Raw genomic sequence first — 8,913 nt, forward strand, 5'->3', positions numbered from 1 at the left:
GTGGGAGGTGTGCTACTGGTGGAGATAGTGGGAGGTGTGCTACTGGTGGAGATAGTGGGAGGGTGTTGGTACTGGTGGAGATAGTGGGAGGGTGTGCTACTGGTGGAGATAGTGGGAGGGTGTTGGTACTGGTGGAGATAGTGGGAGGGTGTTGGTACTGGTGGAGATAGTGGGAGGGTGTGCTACTGGTGGAGATAGTGGGAGGGTGTTGGTACTGGTGGAGATAGTGGGAGGTGTGCTACTGGTGGAGATAGTGGGAGGGTGTGCTACTGGTGGAGATAGTGGGAGGGTGTGCTACTGGTGGAGATAGTGGGAGGTGTGCTACTGGTGGAGATAGTGGGAGGTGTGCTACTGGTGGAGATAGTGGGAGGGTGTTGGTACTGGTGGAGATAGTGGGAGGTGTGCTACTGGTGGAGATAGTGGGAGGTGTGCTACTGGTGGAGATAGTGGGAGGTGTGCTACTGGTGGAGATAGTGGGAGGTGTGCTACTGGTGGAGATAGTGGGAGGTGTGCTACTGGTGGAGATAGTGGGAGGTGTGCTACTGGTGGAGATAGTGGGAGGTGTGCTACTGGTGGAGATAGTGGGAGGGTGTTGGTACTGGTGGAGATAGTGGGAGGGTGTTGGTACTGGTGGAGATAGTGGGAGGGTGTTGGTACTGGTGGAGATAGTGGGAGGGTGTGCTACTGGTGGAGATAGTGGGAGGTGTGCTACTGGTGGAGATAGTGGGAGGTGTGCTACTGGTGGAGATAGTGGGAGGTGTGCTACTGGTGGAGATAGTGGGAGGGTGTTGGTACTGGTGGAGATAGTGGGAGGTGTGCTACTGGTGGAGATAGTGGGAGGTGTGCTACTGGTGGAGATAGTGGGAGGTGTGCTACTGGTGGAGATAGTGGGAGGTGTGCTACTGGTGGAGATAGTGGGAGGTGTGCTACTGGTGGAGATAGTGGGAGGTGTGCTACTGGTGGAGATAGTGGGAGGGTGTTGGTACTGGTGGAGATAGTGGGAGGGTGTGCTACTGGTGGAGATAGTGGGAGGTGTGCTACTGGTGGAGATAGTGGGAGGGTGTGCTACTGGTGGAGATAGTGGGAGGGTGTGCTACTGGTGGAGATAGTGGGAGGGTGTTGGTACTGGTGGAGATAGTGGGAGGTGTGCTACTGGTGGAGATAGTGGGAGGGTGTTGGTACTGGTGGAGATAGTGGGAGGTGTGCTACTGGTGGAGATAGTGGGAGGTGTGCTACTGGTGGAGATAGTGGGAGGTGTGCTACTGGTGGAGATAGTGGGAGGTGTGCTACTGGTGGAGATAGTGGGAGGTGTGCTACTGGTGGAGATAGTGGGAGGGTGTTGGTACTGGTGGAGATAGTGGGAGGGTGTTGGTACTGGTGGAGATAGTGGGAGGGTGTTGGTACTGGTGGAGATAGTGGGAGGGTGTGCTACTGGTGGAGATAGTGGGAGGGTGTGCTACTGGTGGAGATAGTGGGAGGGTGTGCTACTGGTGGAGATAGTGGGAGGGTGTTGGTACTGGTGGAGATAGTGGGAGGGTGTTGGTACTGGTGGAGATAGTGGGAGGGTGTTGGTACTGGTGGAGATAGTGGGAGGTGTGCTACTGGTGGAGATAGTGGGAGGGTGTGCTACTGGTGGAGATAGTGGGAGGTGTGCTACTGGTGGAGATAGTGGGAGGTGTGCTACTGGTGGAGATAGTGGGAGGGTGTTGGTACTGGTGGAGATAGTGGGAGGTGTGCTACTGGTGAAGCGTAAGGCATGGAGTACGTCTTCTATTTCCGACTGGAGGGATGGTGGTTGGACTAGGAAGAGTCCAGAGCTACTGGAAGGATTTGGTTGCCGAGAATATTCAAGAATGACGTTACAGGAAACCATTTTGTTTCACTGCGCAGGTGGAGAGTGCATGTGGCTGTGAGGCAGCTCGTGGCTGGTCTGCAGACCGATATATTTTCTGTGGATAGCAGTTCATGTTTTGCTTTGAAAGGGTGTATGACCAAGGAGGTAAGGCGTAGGTTAAGGCAGTGTAGATTAACTTTTAGAAGATGGAGCTAAGGGATTATTTTCCTCCTCTGAAACTGGTGCCAATAAGTGTTCTGGGAGAATTCATTTTGTCTTTAGTCCTTGCATGAATGTTTGGGTGTGGGGGGATAATGTCATGTGTGTGTCGTATATAATACTTAGTGCGGTTGGAGTTCTACTGAGTGGAAATGGTTGACCATTCAGGGCTATGCGAGGGTGTAACTTGGATTCATGTCAGTCCAGGCTCAAGAGGATGAAAGCGGATGTCTATGTGGATGCAGACCTTATGTTGCAAGTGACCCAATGCTTTCATTTTGTGATGTACCTCTTTTTTTGTTGCTGTTTGGGCAATGTCAGGATGTTGTGATGTAACTGAGAGGCCATCTTCATGTGAGAGGAGTTTTATAGTGGTGTGTGAGGGGGAGTCAGGGCATCCTGATGTAAGAATAGGCCGAAGGGAGTTGGAGAAAAAACTGCTCCCTGGGGAACTAGAGTTCGAGTTTGAGCCAGCTACAGATCTGGGCAATCACATATTGTCATTTTTGTGGAAGGTGGTGTCAAGTACCTTTTGTGTGAGGATATGTAAGAGGAACTGCGTCAAATGCTTTCTTGATATCTACAGCTACTAGAACAGTGCAGAAGGTGTACTACGGTTGGTTGATACCATCCAGGATATGTTATGTGAGGACCATGTGTAGCGTAGTAACAGATCGCTTGGGTCCAACCCCAAAGCCCGTGCTGTGTAGGGGAAAGAGGGACATCCTGCTGGATTCTGTTGTGGATCAGTTATTCAAAGAATTTGGCTACTGGTAAGTGCAGTGATAGATGGCGAAATGACGAGGAGATTTGGTGGGGCTTGGAGGATTCCAGAGCAGGTACTACGCTGGTAAGTTTTCAGACGTTTAGGATTTCTTGTTGAGCTAGGAGAGGTTGAAAATATCTTCGAGTGCCTGGATTGCATTTGGGCTGAAGTGTTTTAAGTGTGAATTTGATATTTTCAAGGCCAGTTGCAAGAGAATTCTTTAAGGTCTCAAATACACACATAAATACATACATACATACATACATACAGATCTATAGACGTATTCAAAGATAGAAATATGGAAAGATAGAGACATTATATTACTAATCGTATGGGTCAGTTTGTGTTTGTGTGTGTGTGTGTGTGTGTGTGTGTGTGTGTGTGTGTGTGTGTGCGCGCGCGCCCGCGCGCTCACATACGTATTTCAGCAGTACTCGAAATATCAAATTACAGACTGAAAAAAAAAAAATACCCAGTAACGCTATATGATTTGAAACAAGAAAAAAATAATACATGGCGTCAGAATTACACCGTCTATTGTTGACCACAGCCAACATTAGTGAAACAACGCGAACTTTTCTGACACGGCGTATCGCAACGCCACGATCATATACGCCACAGTACAACGGCAACCCCCTTAAACATACGCACAGTCCATAAATCATCTTTACGAATCCATTGGAAATGCTACTTAAATCATAGAGATATTCTATGGACATCCAAATATTCTTTTCCAAGCGTTACCTCGCGCGCGCGCGGGGGGAGGGAAAAGGTGCCACTTCATGTGTGGCGGGGTGGCGACGAGAATGGATGAAGGCAGCAAGTATGGATATGTACATGTGCATATATGTGTATGTCTGTGTATGCATATATATATATGTATACGCTGAAATGTATAGGTATGTATATGTGCGTGTGTGAGCGTCTATGTATATACATGTGTATGTGGGTGGGTTGGGCCATTCTTTCGTCTGTTTCCTTGCGCTACCTCGCTAACACAGGAGACAGCGACTAAGTATAATAAATGAATAAATAGATGAATAAATAAATATATATATATATATATATATATATATATATATATATATATATATATATATATATATATATATATCGCAAGGCAGCTCAAGCGTGATATTCAATCTCCACACCAACTCGATTAAACCCACCCTCCCTCCCTACCCAGAACCACCTCATGACCCATTTGGATCCCTTTATAATTCCCTTAATCACTTCTTACCTCTCGTAGTTGACTCGGGAACCCAATATCACCACCCCCCACGTATTACCTCCGTCTTGGCGATGATATATATCGCAATGAGGTCGTCCTTGTAATCCTATCGTTCACCGAGGGAATGGAAATTAGCGAGGCAATTTGGCCATAACCCGGACCTGGGCTGCGCTTGGAGACGAAGATGAGCCGGGAGAGGAGGAGGAGGAGGAGGAGGAGGAGGACGAGGACGACGACGATGAGAGACGTGTCTGCCTGCCTGCCTGCCTCTGCCAACGCACCGTGGTGACGACCCTGTCATCTGCAGCAGCCCCTCCTCCTCCTCCTCCTCCTCCTCCTCCTCACCTCACGCCGCTCACAGAAAACGACGGTTGGGTAGACCGCGGTAACCTGTAAACCATGAGGCTCGGGAGCAAGGTTTGTATGGGATGAAAAAAATAGGACTGTTTGCTCCCTCTCTCTAACTCTCTAACTCTCTCTCTCTCTCTCTCTCTCTCTCTCTCTCTCTCTCCCTCCCTCACCACTTTCCCGTCTGCCAGAAAGTATAATACACATGACGCTGTGCTCCGGGCATCCTCTGTACACCGTTGGCATCACCCAGAGCAGCAACTAAACCTCCCACACGATAATAAGGGCGTTGGCAGAAGCAGCATCATCACCAGACGAAATCTAACGGAGGGCCACTTCAATAATCTGATATGAAATAGGGACCAAGTGGGCGTTTTCTTTTTAAACGGAACCAGCATTTTCTTTTTCCTTTTTTTTTTTTTTAAGGATGGGAAGTGTAGGGTTCCTTACGCGACCATGAATTATGCAGTCCCCCACGTAACGACCACATAACCAGCTAAAACGTTCAGACTAATACAATCATTTCCCCCATACGTTTCAGAGAATTTTCGAGTAATTTTCAGGACGTTTGATTCTGAAATTTATCATCCGTGTATAAAACCTCTATCGTTATTTCTAATTCCGACTTTGGAGATTAATAAAGAATTATCGGTGGCCAAAAAAAAAGAATATATATATATATATTCTTGAAATATTCTTTTCTTGTTGGGGAGAGAGAGAGAGAGAGAGAGAGAGAGAGAGAGAGAGAGAGAGAGAGAGAGAGAGAGAGTCAGGAAGGGACATAAAAATCCCTTATAAAGTTCAAAATCCCTTTTAAGGTTTTTATGGTTTTGTGTTTTGCGGCGACGACCGGTCGAGGGAGGGAGTCCCCTCTTCGTCAGGGGGCGATCGTGGCTTCCCTATCAGGGTCTGGGAGGGAGCTGCCACAGGGGGGGGGGGGGGTCAGGAGGAGGAGGAGGAGGAGGAGGAGGAGGAGGAGGAGGAAGAGGAGGAAGAAGAAGAAGAAGAAGAAGAAGAAGAAGAGGAGGAGGAGGAGGAGGAGGAGGAGGAGGAGGAGGAGGAGGAGGAGGAGAAGGAAGGAGAAGGAGAAGGAGAAGGAGAAGGAAAAGGAGGAAGAAGAAGAAGAAGAAGAAGAAGAAGAAGAAGAAGAAGAAGAAGAAGAAGAAGAAGAAGAGGAGGAGGAGGAGGAGGAGGAGGAAGAAGGAGAAGGAGAAGAAGAAGGAGGAGGAGACGGAAGGAGAAGGAGAAGGAGAAGGAGGAGGAGGAGGAAGGAAGGAGAAGGAGGAGGAGGAGGCTCGCCTCCTGAAGCCCCTGTAGTCCAGAGGACCATCGTGTCGACAAGAAGACCTTCAGTGGTCCTCAACACTCCCGCGTCTCCTAGGCCTCACCCATGACGGCTCGAGGCTCCCATATTCCCACACTATCCCGGGGCCCAGGACGACTCTGGAATGTCAGGGATCTCCGTGACCTGGAGTCCTCGTGACCTAAGTAACCCCTCCTCCCTTCCTTGGTCTAATAACCATACACGTCTCATACAAGACAGTTCAGGATGGGCACCTATCGCAGTTAGCCATCCCTAACGATCATTCGAGAGTAGATCACGTAAGTCAAAGCCATGACGATGGTTCAGGGAAGCTGCAGGAACCCCTGGCCTAATCCTACATCCTCCACACGCCCAGCTACAGGAACTCCTGGCCTAATCCTACATCCTCCATACGCCCAGCTGCAAGAACTCCTGGCCTAATCCTACATCCTTCACACGCCCAGCTGCAGGAACCCCTGGCCTAATCCTACATCCTTCACACGCCCAGCAAAGTCACTTTGCCTTCGACATGACTGGCCACGGCATGGCAGAAGATGGAACCCTCTTCCTTGCATCATTATCCAAAGACTGTTATCTCTATTTATGATCATATTCCTTATCTTTCCTTAGACGCCATGATGCTGTCTCCTCCGTTGGAAATTTTGTGTCATATCATCTCTACTCATTCTATTAAAGATAAGATATCTAAGTTATCGTATTGTTTGTCGTAATACTATTTCGTAATACCAGTTCAAAAAGTAACCCCGAGTGCCATTTTCTCTTAATAGATAACTTGCGTAAAAAAAAAGCCGGATAAATGGCTGTGAATATTGTGGCAATAAACTGCACTTGTCACTGGTTTTGTGCGAGAACATACATGCATGAATACTCCAGGGGCGTGGATATATACATGCATGAATACCCTTGCTACGGTGTCTTTTTCATGTATGTTTGTGTGTGTGTGTGTGTGCGTGTGTGTGTGTGTGTGTGTGTGCGCGCACATTTCATTTAACTTGCAAAAGCCATCATCTGCTAACACCAACAGTCGGAATTTCCACCCAGTCTAAGATATGCCAGCTCTCGCAGCGTCCCACTGAAAGCGACCTCCCTCGCTTACACAACTCTACGGATACATCGTTCCGCGTTTCACTACATATCTACCAGTCTATGAGTGTCGCACCTTCAGAACATACACGGTTAGTTCCAAGATTCAGGCGGAACGTACCTCGGGAAATCTGACGTATTCAGACAATACATGCATCAAAAACTTGAGAAAATACATCTCCTACATCACAAACTTTGCTATACTAAGACAGTATTTACATCACAAACTTTACAATATTCAGAGAATATCTACATCACAAACTTTACAATATTCAGACAGTATCTACATCATAAACTTTACAATATTCAGACACTATCTACATCATAAACTACAATATTCAGACTGTATCTACATGATAAACTTTATAATATTCAGACAATATGTACATCACAAACTTTGCAATATTCAGACAGTATCTATATCATAAACTTTACAATCTTCAGACAGTATCTACATCATAAACTACAATATTCAGACAGTATCTACATCATAAACTACAATATTCAGACAGTATCTACATCATAAACTTTAAAATATTCAGACAATATCTACATCATGAAACTTTACAATATTCAAACAGTATCTACATCACAAACTTTACAGTGTTCAGACAATATCTTTTAAATTATCGTTCTGAAAAGGAATGATTTTCAATCCTTAACCTTGAATAATAACTGAGGATGGACGAATTACCTGAGCAGAACTCTCTTTCCCGATTGCTAAATGAGTACTGATAATTAGACCTTTTATCTGCATTTCTTTACCAGTACGACAATGGTGACATATGAAATACTTCCTAAAAAAAATTCGAGAACAGGAAACAATATTTTCATCATTTTACGTAAAACTATTTTTTTCACCCTATCAGCTTGAACACTTTCTTACCTTTCGTATTACAAACTTTCTCACTGGTAATGTGATGGAAAACTCAATCCATCATTACTGAGCCAGGCAGAATCATCAGTTCGACAAACTACAATGAAAGTCATCGAACTGGTTGTTCGAAAATCATCCGTCCCTGTGATATTAACGACTCTTGGTCCACGTAACATTGGAAAGGCCGTAGCAACAATGATATTCCCAAGCTAACAAATACACAAAATACAATCACACTCGCCTCTTTTTTTCCTCGAATTATGTCGAGCTCACTGAAGCAATAACACCTCGAGAACGTACCGAAGCAGTGAACCAAATGAATCGACTCTTATGATATCGACTTGGTGTGAACGCAGCTACCCCTACTCCCCACTCACACCATCCATACAACGTCTGTCTAACCTCACCTCTTCATGTAACTATCAAGGCTGATCAACGATCTACTATAATGAACCGCCCGAGTACAGCGGTCGGGCGGGACTCTGCATGGCTATGCGTGGGTAGGGAGAGGAGGAAGGGGAGAGGAGGGGAAGAGGAGGGTGTGCGGGTGTGTGGATGTGTGGAGGGTCTCTCTCTCTCTCTCTCTCTCTCTCTCTCTCTCTCTCTCTCTCTCTCTCTCTCTCTCTCTCTCTCTCTCTCTCTCTCTCGGCCGGACGCTGCATTTTTCAGCGGGATCAAAAACACTGACCCACCCCCTCACCCAACCTCATCCCCCCAACATGCAACCCGGCTGTAATTTGCACAGCTGGGGGTATCACGACGAGGTGAAATTCTCAGCCATGTGGACGCCCGCCGACAACAACAGATGCTGCGCCGTTGCCACTCTTTCACTCATTCCGCTCATGTGTCCTACCTAACCTCTGCCTGCGTGCAACATCGCCTGTAGCTTTGTTCACCGGGGGTACCGTATTTCAGCGAGATCTGGTGTGATTCGTAACAAATTGGAGATGTGGTTAAGATTGTGGTCCACCTGAGCTGGCTGTGTATACAGAAAACAAGCATGGGGTTGAGAGGAAACATGTCTTCAAGAGTTAATGACGAAGAATGGTGGTATATAGACAACAAACAGAGAGGGTTATATACAGGCGAGTGTTCAAATTACAGAGGTATAAGTTTGTTGAGTATTCCTGGTAAATTATATGGGAGGGTATTGATTGAGAGGGTGAAGGCATGCACAGAGCATCAGATTGGGGAAGAGCAGTGTGGTTTCAGAAGTGTGGATCAGGTGTTT

The sequence above is a fragment of the Panulirus ornatus genome, chromosome 4, assembly GCF_036320965.1.
Source record: "Panulirus ornatus isolate Po-2019 chromosome 4, ASM3632096v1, whole genome shotgun sequence".
NCBI lineage: Eukaryota > Metazoa > Arthropoda > Malacostraca > Decapoda > Palinuridae > Panulirus > Panulirus ornatus.